This window comes from Strongylocentrotus purpuratus, unplaced genomic scaffold, assembly GCF_000002235.5.
Source record: "Strongylocentrotus purpuratus isolate Spur 01 unplaced genomic scaffold, Spur_5.0 spur5_scaffold_17, whole genome shotgun sequence".
Classification (NCBI taxonomy): Eukaryota; Metazoa; Echinodermata; class Echinoidea; order Camarodonta; family Strongylocentrotidae; genus Strongylocentrotus; species Strongylocentrotus purpuratus.
This window is the reverse complement of record NW_022145602.1, coordinates 19,149,874-19,170,428: the sequence shown is the minus strand read 5'-3', so window position 1 is coordinate 19,170,428 and position 20,555 is coordinate 19,149,874. Positions and strand designations below refer to the sequence as shown.

The window sequence follows — 20,555 nt, the reverse complement described above, 5'->3', positions numbered from 1 at the left end:
ACACTTTACCACAATTCCTAAAGCCTTGAGCAGAGCCTAGCTCTGTTAGTCTCTAGCTGTGTCTGAAGCAGCTTAAGTATAGAGCCTATGAAGTATGCTGTCAACATAGTCTCACAGTGCAGACACTGTTACGGACAGCGAGTGACAAGGGTCTGTGCCTGCAGACTAGGTTTCTACATGCCTTTACGCTAAACCCAGGTGGGGTTATTCCCTCTCTCATTCAGTGCCTTTCTGCGAGCTGATCCCAACACTTCACAGCGACTTTAGAAACTTTGCTTTCAGTCCTGAAGTAGCGTTTCACACCCGACTACAAAGCAACATTTCATCCAAGCTGAAAGGAAAGAAGCAAACTGTCTGCTCCTCGCTCTCGCTTGCTCCTCTACACTTTAGGGATTGATTCTAACTCCAATGACCTCTCAAGTGTTAGCTTTAGAGCTATTTTCTTCTTCTGACTTATTATCTCAAGGATTCTCAGTTTTACTCAGGATTGTTGCACCTGCTGGGCGTTAGGAGACGGCCAGTCGCCCAGGAAGGAGGTGAAACAAAATTCATTGTTTGCAAACTTTTATACTCTTTGCTCGCTCATCATATCTGTCTCATTCTCTCTCCCTCTCTACCTGTCTCTATCTCTCTCTCTCCCTGTTTATCTCTATCTCTCTCTCTCCCTGTTTGTCTCTCTGTCTGTCTCTCTATATATCTCTTTCTCTCCATGTCTGTCTCTTTAGTGATTCCAAAGGTACACAGAGTGCAGTACACAGACAGGCTGCTGCGGGCTAGCTTGAAAAGAATCCATTATTAGAACATACAGGTATTGTCACTGCCACTACCAGGGAGTTATTTCACATTCGACTGTACAACTATTCATCTGTGTGCACGAATGTTCGCTGGCTTGGCTGGCAAGTCGCTCAGACTTTCTTTCTTGTACATTGAGACTTGGACTACATTTTGCATGTGGTAAAGTTTGCTCTGGTGGTGGTGTGTACTGTGTGTACGTTTCAGTTGAGTATCAGTGGTCGAGTTTTGGAAGTGAACAGACTTTGGACAACTCCTGGAGATCATTTCAAGGTTTGTAACGGACACCACACCACTTGGTGCACAATTATACTTTTTTGGTAAAGTAATATTCTAATGATTCTATATTTGTTATCAAGGAAAGGCAATGTCTCAAATGTAAAGAAGGCTGTAGGCCTACATGCAGCCTATAAGTAATCAAACTATTGGGACACTCTCTTTTGTATGTTGATATGTACGGTTTTTCAATGTCGAACAGGGTTAGTCTTTGTAAAGTTTTCTTCTTCGGCCCCTTTCTCTGTTGCTAGGATTTGGAGCTAATTTTCACCAAAGTGCTTTATGTCCACAAACATGCAAAGGCCATTTCTCTTCATCAGAAATAGGTAGGTTGTGCAATGCATAGATTATGTTATTTTGATGAAGAGGGATATATTGTACTACTATCAAGTGTCATCATCAAGAAAATGGTGCCTGTTTGTGAAGAGCTTTTAAATTCATTAAATCTGTTGATTTCTGGAACCCTTCACAGGCCTTGCATGGTTGACCTCGGCTCTGGAACAGACATACAGGATTGCCACAGTCGACTTTCGTCACATGTACAATATTGTCTGTTTGGAGCAAAAAGGTTGTTAACTGGTATACTTTACACCGAGTATAGAGCTTAAGCTGTCCAGTGTTTTGATCTGTGGTGAATAAAGAGTTAAGGTACTTGATATGCCTTTTTTATGGTGATTATTTTCATTAAATTGTGATTACATTCACATTATAGTCATTGCAGAATCTGGGTTTGACTTGGACATTTCAGACGGGGACTGGGTCCAGAAATTGTGTGCATGCAGCGTCAGGAGTTAAGATTAAAATGCTTAACTAATAGTTTATATATATATATATATATATATATATATATATTATAATAAATGAATTATGAAAGTTTCATTCTACTGCAAAATCTAGGACTCCTAATACAATCAGCTATATATCGTATTTATTTTGTTGCCGAGTAACCAAGGTGCCACTGAAAATCTTGCCATTCTTTATTCATATGTAGAATTCTGCGAAAGCCTGACCCTCTTTCATTCCACTTGAAAAGTTTTTTATAGTACATTTGAAAGCAATAAAACCTCAATGATATCCGTTTGGAGTATTACAATTCTAGCGTAATGACCGCTTATCATGCTTATGCCTCATAATACCGGTAATACCTGGCTCCATGAGGACTTAGCTCTGCCAAGGACATGTAAGAACTACCAGTAATATAAGGGTGCGTTCAAGCAATTTTTTGAAGCTAGAATCATAAATCAAAACGCTGTTAAAAACATGGTTACTGCGGGAGAGCGTTTGAGCGTTTTTTCATCAACGCTGATTCTCGCTCATTTCAAGCCTAGCCATGCACTGCTCATCACACTGTGCAGGAAGTATAGGTCAACTTCGCTGTATGCTTTCTAAATTTGTTTGCGGTCGAATGTTGACCAAACCGGAAGCAGGCCACGATAATGGCGTTATAAAATCATGATTGAGATCTCCGTTCATTCAAGCAGTTTTTAGCGACCGTGACTCTGCAGAATTACGATACAAAACGCATCTTTTTCAGCATTTCATGGTTGCGTTTTTAAACACGTTTATTTTTACGACTGACAAAAAAAATTGCTTGAAATCGCTTGAACGCAACCAAGTTTTAAACTAAACGTCTTTGAAAACTGTGTTTCTAGGGTGAAAAAGTGTTGCTTGAACACACCTTAAGGCATGTTATCATCCTTGTAGCACTGTCAGGATCTCCTTGGGGGCATGGATAGATGGATGGAATTCCACAGCCCATTAGTGTAATGATTATTACCCTGCTCGTTACATTCAAATCAAATCACAATCCTAATATTCCATTTATTGATCTATTGAAATTTTTATTAGAAGAGCAGTGATGTATTTAGACCCCTCAAACTTTGTGTGCAGATTTTGAAGATAATATTCAGTAGTGGAAGGCTTGAGAGCAAAGAGGAAATTAGAATGAAATAGTTTGATGATTGTTTCCTATCATGTCAAAAGATCCATCTAGGAGATATTCTGATGTGAAAGATACGGTGAATAAGTGATACATATAAAGACCACTCAGAGAAGACAAGAAAACTGGTCTGTAAAAGTTGTTTAGACAAGTGGTTGTTCTTTTTAATAGTTGAAATAGTTGAAATATTTATTGGTTACTGAATCATCATAGGTTATAACAATAATGTGACAATGTCTTTACATGAGTATAAAACATAAGTTAAATTACATTTCCACATTCAGTAAATCATAGATACATACGCTCGAAGAGGTGATGATACAGAAGGGCTACAGCCTAAGCGTGACAGCTTGATACGCTTGCAGCCCAGAAACATTTAAAATCATAACGATTGTAAAGTAAAGTAAATTACAGAACATAATTGGGGGAAAATAACAAAAAATAAACAGTGACTTGCAACCAAAAAAAAAAAAATGGGATAGAGGGTGCATGGGAGGGGGATTTTCCTGCTATATCAAGGAAATGCTGACAAACATATATGATATCATGTGTTAATTTAAGAGATTTGTCAATATTTGCTCAATAAAATTGATTTCACACTTTTCTTGAAAGTATATACTGACTTCAAGTTACGGATGTCAACGGACAGTGAGTTCCAAATATCCGGACCAGAATGTCTTATAGATTTCATAGCCATTGTTGTTTTAGGATTACATAAATGGTATTTATTTGATTGTCTGGTTGGGTATGTATGAATATTTCTATTCAAACAAAACATTGGTGGGAAGTGGGAAGGTAGGGAATCATTATGTAGACGGAACATGAACAGTGCTTTTTGTAAAAAGTTAATATCAGTTACTTTCAGAGTTTTTAACCTCGCGAATAGGGGATCAGTGTGATCGCGATATCCAGCATTGGTACACACACGAATCGCTTTCTTTTGTAAAAGTAGCATTTTATCAGTATATACTTTTGAGTCTGCCCACAGTATATTGCAATAAGACATGTAAGGAAGAATCAAGGAATTGTATAGCATATATAGAATATTCAAAGGCACATAATGTTTTAACTTATACAGTAAACCAACAGTGCGTGACACTCTCTTTGAAACGTAATGTACATGATCACTCCATTTCAGATTTTCATTGATGATAGTTCCAAGAAATTTAGTATTTTGTTTTTTCTCCAAATATTCACCATCCAAGACTATTTCAGGTATAGGTTTATCAGTTGCATTTTTCCTGCTTTGAAAATGAATATAATTAGTTTTTTTCAGATTCAGAGACAATTTGTTGCTCCTAAACCACAAAGACAGCTTAGGTAGCTCGGTGTTCAGAATTCTCTGAAGTGATCGAAAATCGGAATTGGAGCAAAACACATTAGTATCATCAGCAAATATAATATATTGTAATGATGTAGTTGAGTTCGAGATATCATTAACATACAGTAGAAACAATAAAGGACCGAGTATCGATCCTTGTGGGACACCACATTTCATAGGCAATAATGATGAATCTACAGATTCGTAGCTTACATATTGCTTTCTACCTGACAAATAATCATTAAACCAGTCAAGAGCAACTCCTCTTACTCCGTAATAATGAAGTTTGCTTGATAGTACCTTGTGATCAAGAGTGTCAAATGCTTTGCTTAAGTCCATGAATACACCAATAACATGCTTTCGAGACGCCAAAGCATTCGAAACCTTATCATATAATTGTGCAAGGGCTAAATCGGTTGAGTGGTATTTCCTGAAACCATATTGATCCTGATTCAGTAAGTCATTTTCTGTTAGAAAACAATATAGCCTATTGTATATAAGTCTTTCCAATACTTTGGACAAACTCGAGAGAATAGAAACAGGGCGATAGTTTGAGACTTGGGAAGAGTCATCCTTTTTGTATATCGGAACAACCTTAGCAATCTTAAATGCTTCTGGAAATGTACCAGTGATGAACTATATTAAAGGGAAACAGAAATGTGATTTATAGGCTGGTGGTCTTTCTAAACATGCAGGTGGTTGTAACAGAAGGTATTTTGATGTCCCTTTCATTATCTTATATGAATTTAGTGTAAATATAAAAAATGAACACATCTAGTGTCCTCACACTGGTGCTGTACTACGGCACATGCCTTAGTGACACTTGTTGAGAGGGCAATATCTACTAACCGTATTCTTAACTTTGACACTGGACCAAACACTATATGTAACCCAAATCCTAGTTATACTAAACCTAACCTAAAACTCAATAGATGGTTTTACTAATTGTATGCATACGTTAGATGCCATTTTGAATAGCAGGTGAACCAAATAGTTTGTAGCTCCTGAGAGGAACATGTATACATAAGAATATATTAATAAACTGGGCATTTACTTCTTGACTTCTCTTGATAAAATATAGCCAGCAAAAGAAATTGTTTCATGAGCATATTTTGGAGCATCCTACATGACTGCTTGGATAGCTCCATGCATACTGATCACAAAAACATGGCTAATGTTTCATTTGTCACCAAATTTATGCATATGTCTTTGTGAGGTGCCTCAATATAAATTATTTCATTCCACTGATCAGAATATTTGTATCTCAATAGTCAGAATACACATTGCAACATTAATTTTCACGAGGTAGGATAACATTAGGGCTTGTCTTACCCAACAACACATGATATATGCAATTTGCAATCTATAATGGGTGGTATTCCGGTAGCGCGTACTAAGTTAGCGCGTACTTAGTTAGTTCACACTTCTATGGAGTGCCTGTTGCAAACTAATTTACCCCGTACAGATTATTTTAATCCTTCAATGAAAAGTGTTCAAAAAATTAATTTTGCAATGAAATGGGAAGAAAAAGATAATATGAGTATGAACTGAATTTCAACAAAGTCTTTGGTAGATTATCTTTGTCATGAATATTGAAGGAGGAAGATGAAACCTAGCATTCCATAGAAGTGTGAACTAAAATTCTTGTTTAGTCTGGACTTGTCCTGGCTTAACTTATGAGAATACCACCCATTGAGATTATTCTTAACAGTTGAATGAAATAATTTGTATCAGGCACTTCAGTAAAGTTTGGTTACATTACGAAAATAGCCTATTCACATCCTGGCCCAGGATTTAGGATATATATATGTGACCTTACATTTGTTTAGTGGAAGCGGTGGTCAAGGTGAAAGGGTAAGTTTACCCTGCTTCCTAGTATGGCCTAATAACAACCATGAATGTGTGTGTAAACTAATTATATATCATTGGCTTATCGGAAACTCTAGTACTGTAGTTCTGTACATGCATGGTTAGTTACTTGACATGGGACTGGTTGTAGTTCAAGCAGAGACATTTTATTAGTAGTTTTCCTTTAAAAGAAGTTTGTACTCCGTGAGTCCATTGCTACAAGGTAATATTCTTGCCATCTTACAGACTGGACTAAAGACTTGAAGGTCTGTAATTATTTATGATGCTCTACAAGGTAAGCAAATTAATAATCATCAATGCTACCAGTTGTGCCTCTTAAAACAGACTGTCCCATTGAAATAATAGTACTTTCCAACTGGGAAGGTGTGCTGAATATCGCCTCACAAAACAAATCTCCCCAAATTTATGAGATTTACTCAAGTGTGTGAACAAACCCATTTGACCAGGGCATCTGTCACAGTTCATTTACCAGCCATGGGCATTTCACATTATGCCCATGTTTACACTATTGATGCACTCTATTCAAGTTATGCTTTCAAAAGCACAGCGTCTAAAGCGTTTTAATACCAGCCCATGGATAGCATTATAGTTGTGAGATTATCAAGAATGACTATATCTCGGTGCCAACTAGATGTGAAATTGTATAAAGTGATTTTTAAATTCCTCCTTTTTTCCAGTTCAATTTGAATTGAATAGACTGAGTGTAAATTGACCTACAATGCAAAAGATACTATTTCCCTAAGGACCATACTGTGATATATCTATTTTATGAGTCTATGTATTTTATGTTTCTCTTCACGTTTGGAAATTTTGCAAGTGCTATGGTACTTTTTTTATATATTTTAGCATTCCTAAATACTCAGAAAAAAGCGTCTGCTTACTGTTAAGCTTTCTTTTGCATTGGACTGAAGTAGTTTTGTTGTTGTTTTGTACTGAAAACTTTTGAACACTGTCCACTTGTTTTATTTTATTTTAAATTTTGATACATATTTTTGCATAGTGCATATAAATTCCAAAACTTGTCTTGTCTTCGTTGGATATGGCAGCCATTACATATCAGCACCTAGACGTATACGCTGAGATGCAAAACATACCAGCTTTCCCCTTAGTACACCTAGAGACGCTAGCAAAACTCATGAGTAGCAAATGCAGATCCAGAGGACTTGAGTGCTATGTCAGGGTTCAAACTTATGAACTTCACATTGACAGTCACGTGTTCTAGCCACAATATCTAAACTTATGCAACAGAGTTGTATTAAGTGTTGTATTAAGTGGCAGCCACATTATTGTATTTTCCTCTCTTTTGTTACATAAATAAATGTTAATGGAACATTTTGGAGGGATGAGGATGTCCTGTATTTAACGCCTTGTCACTGTGCCACTCAATTAAGGGTGGTCCTAGACATGTGCAGTAGAAATAAACCTTTGTCATGATTGTGTGTATCCAGCCTTGAAGCAGGAAAGTTACATTCAGTTCTAAAAATCAATCACCCTTCAAGGTGTATCGTCATACAATTGATGAAGTGATAACATTGATTTTTTTTCTTTGCCCGCACGTACGATTGTTCAGTCGTACGTGGTTACTGGACACATTGCATTGTTCTTTTGTATTCTATTAACTCTGCAAGCTTGATAAGGACATCAGTCATCAAGCAGAGGATTTCCTCAAGTTTTTTGTTTGTTTCATCAGCGTTGTTTCGCTTTAGATTTAATTGGTAATCCCAGCATGGATCCATCAAATGACTGGAGCATCAGGTAAATATGACCTGGGTCTGGGATGACTTTATAGATGTTACATATGTGCGGCGCTCCCAGCAAGCCATTTGCTGTGTACAAGGTCTCGAGCCCAATTACCTGTATCATAAAGATTTGTATGATCAAATAAAGAAAGCTATCAGTACTGATTCAGTAGTGCCAAAACAATATATTTATGGCCCTGTCTAGGAAACAATTGGCATTCTAAATTACAGATGAAGTATTAAAACATGTTGAGCATTGGATCATTGTTCTGTTGGTTATCTTTTGACTGATGGCTTGATACTAGTACTAATAGTCCTTTGAGACGAGCTGCATGCTCAGATTATTGTTGGTGTATTTGAAATAAAATTAAAAAAATAAAAAGTAAAAATAAAAAATAAATATTTTTTCATGTTATCCTTTGATGTAGGATGCTATTCATAGTAATAGGACCAGAAGGATAAGACAGAATTGAAATTCATTGGAATGCCATTGGAATCCATTTGCACGTCTTTTTTGAACTCCTATCAATTGTTTTTACACGTTTTGATTCAAATAACTGACCTAAGAGTTACTCGAATATAAAAGGGCAATACAACCTTTGTAATAAATTCATTTGTATGAAGACAGAACATGTGAGAAATAGAAGAGAAAAATAATAAGAGAGTTAGGAATGTTTAAAATATGACATCAATAAATCTATGCAATTCTGAAACTGACAATTTGTCAATGGGTTATGACATATTCACAGACAACTCTCCCGTTTGTGTGTTAAAAAATATCACTTATTTCTGTTTTTCTCTTAAGCGCCTCCTTTTCTTTATAGTGCACTTCTCAAAATGTATGATGTAAATTATAAGTACTGTAAACAGGAAAGACCCACCTGAGTCATACATTTTGTGCACTCTGATAATTAAAAACGAGGTAAAGAGGCAAGAGGCAAATTTCTATTAAAAAACCCAATTCATTACATTTCTGTCTAGAAGAATTTTCAGAGAGATTTATGACTAGATGAATGAGTATTATTCATAATTCTAAAGACTTGATCTTTTATCCTGTTTAATGAAATTTGATATCTGAAATAAGTGACCAAAGTTCAAGTTAGGAGAACTTCAAGAATAATATTTTCCACTTTTGCATTCTTCTACGTCAAGTTTAGTCCTCACTTATTTACCCAAGTTATACAAGTCTCTCTGTTACCCTGCGGATTTATTTGACCGTTATTACTGATTTCTAGGATTTATAAGCCTACACAAATATATCCTGCAAACACGTCGGGGGGACGGCCCAACAATAGGCCCATTTACACAGCCCATACACTATTTTGAAAAATCATGGATTTTGGGGACTGCCATTTCTACCACAGGTAAAACCCATAAAATACTGCCAATGTTTGCTCCTTCCAATTTTGGGGTGAGTACCGGTATTGCACATGTGCGACTTGATGCTGCTCCGTCTGCATGAGACGGCATGGAAAGGAGGAGAGTCGCATGATAACAAAACACAATCATTCAAGAGTGGGTATTAATTTGCACTGTGAAAATCAGTGACATTTCTAATGGTGTTTTTCTCTAGAGGTGGATTTTTGTTGTTGTGTTTGCTGGTAGTTGCTTAGCAACTTGCGACACAACACCGGAAAGTGATGTTTTTTGCATGCAGTGTAAATGGAGCTTTGTTAGAGGTGTGCCCTATGCCATGGGAAACCCCCTTTTTCAAGATCAATCCGGCTATTGGTTGCAAGAATCTGGAAATGGTCAATTTTATATTCCTGAATATATTTGATTATTGAATTTTTCTCATTCATCACAGCTAATTTCAACCATATGTAAAGATTGAAATATGTTGTTGACTTTACAAATGTGAATAAAGATAAGTGAATGGGGGGGGGGGGGGGGTGTTAAGGGACAGTACCACTTGCATCAACAAGCTGACCAACGCCAATCAAAAGAAAATTGAAATATTTGATCTTTTAATTGCCTGCATTCACTTTAGTTCTGCAATGAATCATTTTGAGGTTTTGTGTGGACCAATAGAAGCTGACACAAAGCCCAAAAAAAATTGAGGGGAGAATTCAGAATACAAACAACTGCATTTTTATATGAATTGATAAAGAGAAAATATAAAAGGGTTTGGGTGTTATTTAATATTGGGTGGGGGTGGCATTACTTGGAAAATGCTATACAAATTTACAAGGCTACTGGTTAGGGGAAGGGTGCAGGATGTGGTATGGGCTTCTTCTTTCCTTATATTTCCCCCTTCTCTTGTTCACTTTCTCTTTCCTTGCTATGTTTTTTTTTTTCCACTATAAAATTGTAATTGGTGGGCTGTGTAAATGACCTAATGAAGAGATAACATTTTATTGCTCAATTCTATCTTGCAGATTCTAAAAGGATTAAAAAGAAGTAACAGAGGAATCACTGAAGTCCAAATCCTACTGGAATAATACAAGGCTTAAAGATACTCACAGTAACCATATTGGTAAGTAAACAAAATTATCAATCAAAGAACCCTCTTGTGATATCGAAACAAGATTTTCTTGGGCCCTGGAAGATAAAGAATCATGATCGATTATATCTCCCCGAATATCAATTATATCTCCTTTAGTCAATAGAGGTTAACTTACATTTATGGATGTTTCTTTCCTAGGAACCTAGTGAAAAGGTATTACATTGACCTGTTATTAATGTATGAACTACAATACTCCGGTCTGCATATATTACTTGTTGCTATGTTGGGCAAGTCTTGGGCAAGCTTTCAAGTTGTCAAGAAAAATCTTTGTTCCAAAAGTATATTTGAATATGATGATAAACTAATCTTTTGTAGCTTTACACAAAGTATAATCAAGTTTATGTCATATAGAGACAATGCATGGTATAATGGCAGCCAGATTTGAGGTACAATATATTTGTTGCGAGTGACTTGATTTTATGTTTAAGGGCACTGGTTGCAGCCCCTGCCCTTGATTTAGTGCTTACTGATGAACTGAATATACTAATTCATATTTAAATTGATTTCTTCACGTCCTTATGTAGACATAGAAAGATTATCATTAAAAAAAAAGAAGAAAAAAAAAGAAGAAAACAAAGTTTAACAAAATTGAGGTATATATACTAAAGAAAACAAAGTCATATTGTACATAGACATTATCACATTACACTCAACATAATTATTAATATTGTTATTATCAAAGACAGAACAAAGATAGGAACATCATAGATATAAAACAAAACCTAGTCAAAGACGCATACACGTAAACAGCCTAAATAGGGATGGGAAGATGTATCTACCACTGGGCCACTGTGTCACGGTCAAAAGTTCACTTTCATCGCTTACCTCTTTCTGCCCTTGAACCTGTTCACACAAGGGAAACAAAATAATACGATTCTTGGTGTAAATTTCTGCTTTTACGTTAACCCAGGGACTCTTGTTTTCCTCGGTCTTTTTTCTGCAGCAGTGAGCATCACAAAATAGTACCAGTATGTTGAATTACAAATCTACCACTTGTATACCTCTAGAACCACTTGAAACCTTTGAGGTATTGAAATTTGAAGGATGGCATTTTACTACTGGTAATGCTCTAACGTTCCAGGTATAATAAACTGCATACTGTATCAATATTTTTACATGGCTTTCATTAGAATTATGCTCAGTGCACTGAATAGCTTTATGTCTCATTGCTACAAATCATATTTATGGGGCACGTTCACATGATTCAAATTAATCACTTATTTCTTCATAAACATCTTGGTTATCATTTAGTACAATTAACACCTAATTTTCCCAGTGTGAAGGGGGGGGGGGTACTCTTCTTCATGCACTGCCTTGTTCCACAGTGATCAATCTTCCATCCCCTCCCCACCATCAGAATGCAAATGACTCTAAATGTTTTCTCAGCACTCGCCTGGCTCTTCAACCAGGAAACTAATAATTCCTTCCGATTCCAGTAAAAAAGAAGAAACAGTCTGCAAGGAAGAAGACAAGCGCACTAAGCACCTGCTTGTAACATCTGTTCCTATTGTAAATGGGTTGGATGAATAAACCAAAGGAAATATCAAGGATATATATTTTCTCTCTGAAAGAGGCTTAGGTGGAATGGATCTGGTAGATAAGTCAAACAGCAGGAAAAGAGGACAAGTGTCAATAAATTGTTTAATTCATCTGTATCTTGTTTATTAACGTTCAGGTCAGATGATTTGATTTTGAGGACACTCTGGCCTTTCTTCTTTTTTCTTCTTTTTTTCATCTTGTCTTGGTCACTCTCCAAATTATCTAAAACCCTTTGGTTGCTTACTTCGCCTCTCTGCGTGGGTGCTTATGTGCCACACATGCAATTTTGCACAAATGTTAGACACCAATTAACAAAATACAATGGCCTTGCTATATTGCAAATTACAGTCTTGATTAGTTTCATTACCACACTTTTAAAGGTACTATGTCCCTTTTTCAGCCATCCTCAAATTCTGTAGAACTTTGCAGGAATTATGAATATGTTATGTATGTCCTATCTGTGAAATTTGAACGTTAGCAGTGTCCTAAAATTAAAATTATGCAAGGAAACCCGTTAACTTGCTAGACTTCACTGTCAGACACTATTGAGTGACTGACTGGCTTTTTTCTTCTTTGGTAATAACATACATAAAATGAGCTGTAAAGGGTATATGAGCGTTTGTCTACATCAATAACCCACTTCTTGTGATGGCCAAAATTAAATTGATTGAATCTTTGCGCAGCATAAAACGTATGACCATTCGGTACTATGGTCTGAAAATCAAGACTATTACCTATTGGCTCTATAGCTCCTAGGTCGATTTGACAACTAATAGTCGTTATTTTCCCACTTGAAGACATTTTCAAGCCCCACCTTTTTTAGGGAAGTTCTAAAATTAGTATTATCTTTCTAATGCCGTTGGAATTCAACCTTTTCAATTTTTTGGCCTGCAAATGGGACATAGTACCTTTAAAGCCCCACTGCACTACTTACAGCTACTATGCCTTATCGGTTCCTGTTGGTCCCCCATGCATGATCCACTTTTTCTAATGTTAAAGGGAAAGTCCACCCCCAAAATAAGTTTGTTTCGATAGAGGCATAATAAAAAGAAAATCAGGTGAGTGAAAGTTTGAGCAAATTCTGAATGAAAATAAGAAAGTTATGAATTATTGAAGTTGTGATCAATCAAATACAAATTGGCAACTCTGTGACTTATTATACGAGCTCTCCTTCATTTGCTTTGTGCATAATATTCCATAAAATCATGTTTTCTTCGTTATTGATGACGGAATATATATTTGTTCCTTGCAGGGGGAGTATAGAAACATATTTGCAATTATTATATTTAGGGTGCATGTATGGTTGAAATATTTCTTGAGGGAAAATGAAAATTTTAGATTTTTTTAGTACTGAGCAAATGGAAGTTGAGCTCGCATGATACGTCATAGAGTTGCCAATTTGTGTTTGATTGATCACAACTTAAAAAATCCTAACTTCCTTAATTTTAATCGGAATTTGCTCAAACTTTCACTGACTTGTTTCTCTCATTTTTCTACTCCTATTAAAACTAACTTAATTTCAGGGTGGACTTCCCCTTTAATTGAGAGCTGATTTGATGAGATAACCAGCTGTCAGTGACCTTGCAGGGAGGTCTAATTCCCCTGGCCAAACTAGTGCAGACAGGCTTTAACACCGGTATAGTCAGAAATGTTCCTAGTCTGAGCATTGCACTGGTTAGGCACTCACCATTGCACTGCTGCATTTTGACCAAGATATTCCTCTGGGCCGGGCAATCACAGATTAACAATTTCTAGTTCTGAAGAAATATACAAACTTAAGTTCAGTACATCAATCAGTAAATAGGCAAGTTGTGTAAAATCATATGTTTAAACCTTGAATTACAATGTGATCAGAAATGTGCATGTATTTGTTACTACATCAGAATTGTTATGATCAAATACTTGTGAGAATGCCCTACAAATCTGCTTCAATTGTACTTTGGTTAATGAACCCATCAATATAGTTTAATGGTCATTTATTACACTGGTAATAGGAAGACAGGTGGGTTGGAGTGGGAAGAGAGGAAGTAATTCAGTTTGCTATCAGTTGATTACAAGCAATAAGGATATGTCTGTATACATTTACCAGCTACAGAGAAATCGGAATGGAAAGAATCGTGAGCAAACCATTTGTCACAATTTCGTTTGAAAGGTATTTTTTAATTTCTTTACATTGGTTTGTAGTTCATAAAACTTACCCTTTGATCTGCTTTATATTTGAAATGATTTTCTATCTTTGGTTTTCTATCATAAACTATGAATAATATGATACGGTATGTGATAGTCATGATGGGAATGATTTTTAGAATGCAGCACTGAGCTTGTCAGAGTATTTGTTCATATAGCTTTGCCTTTAACTTTTGTGATCATCTGGCAAAAATGTTGGCAAAAACATTTTTGTTCTCCATGCACAGCAAGCATGTACAGATGACATCAAACGGAATGAAAAAGCACCTGCCTCTCTCTGCCCATGTAAACCTGTTCGGTGATGGGTGTTATTTGTTTATTTTCAAGATGATCTTTTGTCCCTGAATGTTTGATCCTTGCCACCTATTGGACCAGTTTTGCTTCTCACTGATTGATAGATCAGATGGGGAGATGGGAGGACCAGATTTCAGTCAATCTGCGTTCTGACTTACAGGAACATGGTACTATGGCTGTATGAGTCCTGTATATACGCGATAGGTAATGGCATTTTTCCTAGTCTGAATGTTTTTTGAAGAAAACTTGTATAAGCAAAACACATGTTTTAGCAACGTTTCGAACAAAATTTGATAAAGAATCAGGGTCCGCTGTAATCTGAAAGTCACATCGTATGTATAATAATAATAATTATAATACTCAGCTTTTATATGGCACAATTTACGATTAAGTCTCTAAGCGCTTCCAAACTTGGAGATTATTACCCGGCTTTAGCTGTGCTGCCATTACGGTGCTCTAGCATTTCAAAGAATTAATTCCTGCCAGGTACCCATTTACATATCACCTGGGTTGAGTGTGGCAGATGTAGATCAATGTCTTGTTGTCTTCCATAGTCTGTGCGCTCTTTTTGTTATTCTATGATTCTTTAAACGATGTTTTTTATACAAGTTTTGTATAAATTTGCTTTAGTCTGAACTGGTTTTTAGTCAGAGTGACATTCACCTGTAGACAGTGTAGTCTAGTCTTACTTTTGAGCTCTTGCGGATTGCTGTCCAGGCGTCAGCCATTTAAAAAGAAATCCATAGACTTTGGCATGGTTGGCCCTTCTAAGGAATCAGTTCAGACAGGTTGGGCCAAATTAAAAAGAAAACATGTTTAGCATCCTGTCTTTTGAAAAATAGCAAGGAGTAGGCCCTTTTTTTTTCCTTTTTTTCCTTTTTTTCTCTTTCAAAATGGCCGCTGGACGGTACATTTTCCCTGACAGTCGGGCTATTTTTCAAGATGGCCGCCGGCATTTTTTTTTTTTTTTTTAAATCAGAAGTAGATCATTTTAAGCAGTGTGTTTTTCATGTTTTTGTTTTTTTCTAAAAAAAAAAAAAAAAAAGAGGACGCACCCCCAAAAAGGAAGCGGGCGGGGATGCTAAGCACGACTTTTTTTTTAATGACCTTGTATAGGCACACTATCTAGGAGACTTCATGAAATTTAAAAATCACCTGTGAGACAAAATAGTTATAACCCCATGAACTTGGAATGGAGGCTAAATTGTCAAGGAACATTGTTGACTTAGCAACCAAATCAGTGTTTACATTGGCGATGATTTTGATCCTGTCAAGTCATAGTTCCTTTATGACTTCTGTTTGCATTCTGTCAGGCTCGGTATGTGACTGCATGGTCTCACCTTGTTAATTTTTGCATTTGTGGATATGGGGGGGGGGGGGGGGAACAAATAAGTTTAGCCCCCCCCCCCTTTGAACCTAAGTGGCATACCTGTAGTACACAAGTTCAAAAATGTGCCCTACTTTTGAGAGCTTTTTACCATTACTATTTTGCTTCTCAGCAAGATTTTATAAATACTGTGCCCTCTCTTTTACAAACTACTGGATCCTTGTGCCTGCATCTCGGTAGCTTTGTGGTTTGTGTAGGCTCCCTATGTCATAACGGGTACCCGGTAGGATGCGACTGTCATTGTTGGTCAAACAGTTTTTGAGCATCAAGTAATGCCTGGCTGGAATGCTCCTCAGGGAGTGGAGATTATGCACACATTGTGTGCTGGAAAGTATCGAATCCAATGACCGGGGTAATAGTATATCTGTAAAGCGCTTAGAGACATTTGTACTAAACGCTATATAAAAGCGGAATATTATTATTTATAATACAAATAGTCTACGAACATGGATTTATTTGCCATAATCAATGTTTTGATTTGAAATGAATGATAATGAAATTTTCTGTATAGAAATAGTTGGAGAGAAGCTCGCAAGATACTTCACAGTGTTGCAAATTTGTGTTCCAATGATGACAACTTCAACATTTTAGAAGTTTCCTATTTTCAATCGAATATTGCTTAAACTTTCACTAATTTATTTCTCTCATTTTTCTGCTTTTATTTAAACAAACTAAATATTAGGGTGGACAAGTTAGTAGGCATTCCCTTGAAGGTTGCAAATATGCTCATCAACTTTGATGAATGCCTTAATATTGACTAGAAGATATGATGTTTTCAGAAATATGTGTCAGAGGTACACACAAACACACAGAAAAGTCACTTTTGTATCCACATTCCACAACTCGCAAGTGTATCATGCCATTGAATTTGTTGTTTATGCTAAGGAAAGGCGGGTCAATTCCAGTCAATTTAGGTATTTGATGGAGCTGGCCAGATTGGGCAGATCAGTGACCTCTCTGGCAGACAACCTTCACTTCTATCCAGCAGGTCCACATTAGGTTGTTTACACAGCCAACAAATATTTTGGACAAAAAAATGGCATTTTTTCCCCACTGCCATATACACTGTTTTATAATCCTGTTTTGGGGTAAGTTGTGCGCACACCACTTGTCACTGCCCTGTATGATTTTGCATGAAAGCGAGGAGAGTCCCTTGACCGAGAACCAGAATGATTCACAGGTGTTTTGAGAAGCAAGCATTTACACTGCAAAACAGTTTTTAAAGTTTTGCCGTTTTTTCCTTCAATAAAGAGGTGATTTTTTGTTGTTGAGTTTTTCATCAAGTTTATTGGTAGTTGTTAAGCAACTTCCACAAAAATGTTATGAAAAACCAAGGGTTTGTGCTTTCAGTGTAAATGCAGCAATCCAGTTATTAGCCCCAGGAGGCTCAGGTTGCCTAGCAACGGAAAGCTAGCAAATCTAAACAAGGAGGCCTATTAACCTCCACCTCCCAGTGGATGAGGCAGTGATTAGGGATTTGTTCTGACATCAAGCGTGCTCTTTGGTCAATTTCAAGCTCTGTTTTCAGAACCCCTTCGTTTCCCCATGTGGTAGTAGTCACTTCTGTAACTCATTACCACAATATATCGCTACAGATATTTGTAAAAGGAATTTGTCCTGTTGGTTGAAGTATTTGTGTATCTATTCTAGAATATTGTAAAAGGGAGCTATATAAAGAACTATATAAAGAACTATATAAAGAACTAAAGAGAAAAACATGAACATGCTATACGTAGAAGAGACAAAATTGTTATCTTCAACAGCAAGTGCTATTCAGGCTCTTTGGCTTTGCTCATTGTGGGAGCTTGAGAGATGTTAGAAAACTACAGTAAAGCTGAGCTGAGCTGGTGATTTGATTTAGGAAGTTTCATACCTTCGGACTGAACTTACAAAATGTTCCTATCTATTTTTAATCAGCATGATTTTTCATTTTTTAATCATTCTCAACTTCTTCTTTTTTTCTTTTCTCATTACCTTGTCTTTCATTTTGCTTGAGTCAAATTGTCATGGTATTGTTACAGGAAAAAAACAACTTTTCGGGGGCTACTTTTCAAGCTTGTTTGCATGAAAAATAACACTCTTTAATTTGTTTTGCTTTGAACTCTATGCAAATTTTTTTGGCTCTTTTATGCATTTCGGGGGCTTATTCGCCCCGAGCCCTTGTGTTTTTTTTTCACTGACCTGTTCTTTTTCTCATTTTCTTCATGTTACTTTTCTTCTCAATTTCTACCTCTTTACCTTCATCTTCCCCACTGTGCATCATATTTAGAGGCACATTTTGATTACACCACTATTGTTTCTTATTAACCCCATGTTGATTGTCTTGCTATCTGACCTTGCTTTGTTTATGTTGTTACTACATAGTAGCATGACATGAAACACCAGGTATGACATTGAAATATGATGAGCTTTTACATTTTCCATATTTTTTTGAGAGAGAAAAACTGTGGCATACTTTTAAGAGAGGATTTTGCAATTTCTATGATACAGTGAGCCTGCTTTAGAAGAACACTTTTGTATAAAGATCACTTGTCACATTTCTATGTTTCCCTTGACAATTGTTTCTCATTTAAACCTGTACTAAAGTAACCCTGTTCACAGACACCACCTGCTTATAAAGCAGGGCTGAGCTTGGACCTCTTGAAAACTTCTTTAGAACAGAGGGTCCCAGGTTCAAGTCCCACACATTTTCACAGGCAATGTGAAATCAGTACTGTGTGGTATGAAATGTTGCAGGATGCAGATGGAGAAGGAATGACGAGAGAGAGGGGGGGGGGGGGGGGGTTAAGAGGGTAGGAGGGATTGATGAAACTCCTCCACCCCCTCCATGATAGTAATGGAGGGAGTGAAGTTTATGTTTTACTTTGTGAGGTTGGACGGGGCTGGCAATTATTAACAACACAATAACTATGTATTGTGTTGCTTATAATTGCCAGCCTATATTTGAACATAAACTCAGCATTGGACGATAAGTAGGCCTATATACTAAAGTATAGGTCTATTCCCCTTTTTTGTCTCTCATGAGCTATAGAGTTTTTAAATATTTTAAAACTGCTAATATATTCATGGCATAAGACACGGCCAAAGACATAAAGATGGCATCGATCCTGTGGTAATGATATTAGTCACATTACAGACCAACATGCTGAGCACATTACAGACCAACATGCTGAGCACATTTTCAAACATTTCAGTGACCCTAAAAAAGTGGTTCAGGCGGAAGTGAAATCAGAACATGAATTAAGAATGTTAAGGTGCATCCCAAACAAACTCAGGCTTGAAAATTCTGAGTCTGACTGGTGAACATGATAGCTGTAATCTAAATGCATCATGCAGGGTGTGGCACCAAAATCAAATCCTACATGAAGTCAAACAGTTTCAGATTTTGAAAAACAGTTCCTGATATTAAATCACAACAAATTTATACTGCCTGTGTCAAAAGTGGTTAGCACCATATGGATGTGTTCACCTTGTGGTTTTGTTTACACTGAGCTTAAAGCATTTGGTACTTTTAAAGACACACCCTAACTCTGTTTCCAAGTGTATTGTATCATAGTTCACATTCACACAGACTTTATGGAATTAGCAATTAATATGTGAACAAATTTTGCACTCAGCAGCTGAAAAATTGGTGTCTCATGGAAATTTTGGACATTTTTCTATCATCTTTTAGATTTGGACTTCATGATCATGGTGGCTTTACCTCGATCATGAGTACTACTTCATAAAAATGAATAGTGGGTGTAGCATGATGTAAAGCCTGTTGGTCACAAAAAGTGAAGTCCGTTCTCTGTGATTGCAGTATAAATGCAGCTAGTGCATCTTAAATTATTATCTGCTAAGTGCTGGTGTTTTCTATGTATTATTCCTGCCAGTTTTGGGGAGTTTGTTTGCATTATCTATGCTACATGATCTACAAGTCAGAATAACATTTTGCTCATAGTACATACTCCCTTTAAAGTATGCAAAGTCTTGAAGGTGATTCACCCCCACAGCTCCCACCTCCCCAGCTCCCACCTCCCCATATTATATCCTATGAAGTATGTATATAATAATTTCAACTAAAGCAATGTCCCATCTACACATCTTTGTTAGCCATCTTAGGGTACATTTTTAAAGCAAGTTTTGACACTTTTATTTTAATATAACATTACTGCAACTTACTTATCAATTCACAATGATTTTTAATACTTTTTCTTGTATTGAAGCTTTGATTTGATCTCAGCGAGTTCTACAGATTGGTTTCAAAGATCCAACCAAAGAGACAGAGAAGAAGAGAGTACATGCGCCAGCTGTAGAAATACCTGATTGTTTATAGGACTTATTGAAGACCTTCGCATCCTATTAACTGTTCACACGTCACAGCCTAGCATCTGTGATCTGATGTGACATACCTTATACCAATCTCAATAGGAATGGTCTATTTAGTCTGCTAGAAATCGAGGTCGGTCTTCACTATCCTGAACTTTAAAAATATGTTCCTATCTCTGTATATATACCATACTGATAACCTGTGCCACATTGTATTTATCATGAGTATAGAAGTACCAAAGGCTTCAAGATTATTTATGAGGTTCGAATTCACTGTTAATCAATGCCAGTGTTCAAAGTGTTGTCATGGAGGTATAATCAAGACTGAAAATGTGTAATGTTGCAAATCCATTGTTTTACACTCAATAATCCTTCCTTCAAGTGGTGCCTACTGT

General features: G+C 36.6%; 1 protein-coding gene across 3 annotated transcripts in view; it reads left to right on the top strand.

Annotated features, from left to right (window-relative positions):
- LOC592280 (excitatory amino acid transporter) overlaps positions 1-20,555 on the top strand; it is a 63,396-nt gene that overhangs the window by 12,826 nt on the left and 30,015 nt on the right. The window contains exons 1-2 of one of the 3 annotated variants that reach the window (XM_030987843.1): positions 239-536; positions 10,315-10,412. The gene's annotated coding sequence lies outside the window, so the exon portion shown is untranslated. Of the gene's footprint in view, positions 1-238; positions 537-7,849; positions 7,953-10,314; positions 10,413-20,555 lie in introns of those variants that run through there. The other 2 variants (XM_011681723.2, XM_011681720.2) reach the window with 2 other exon arrangements.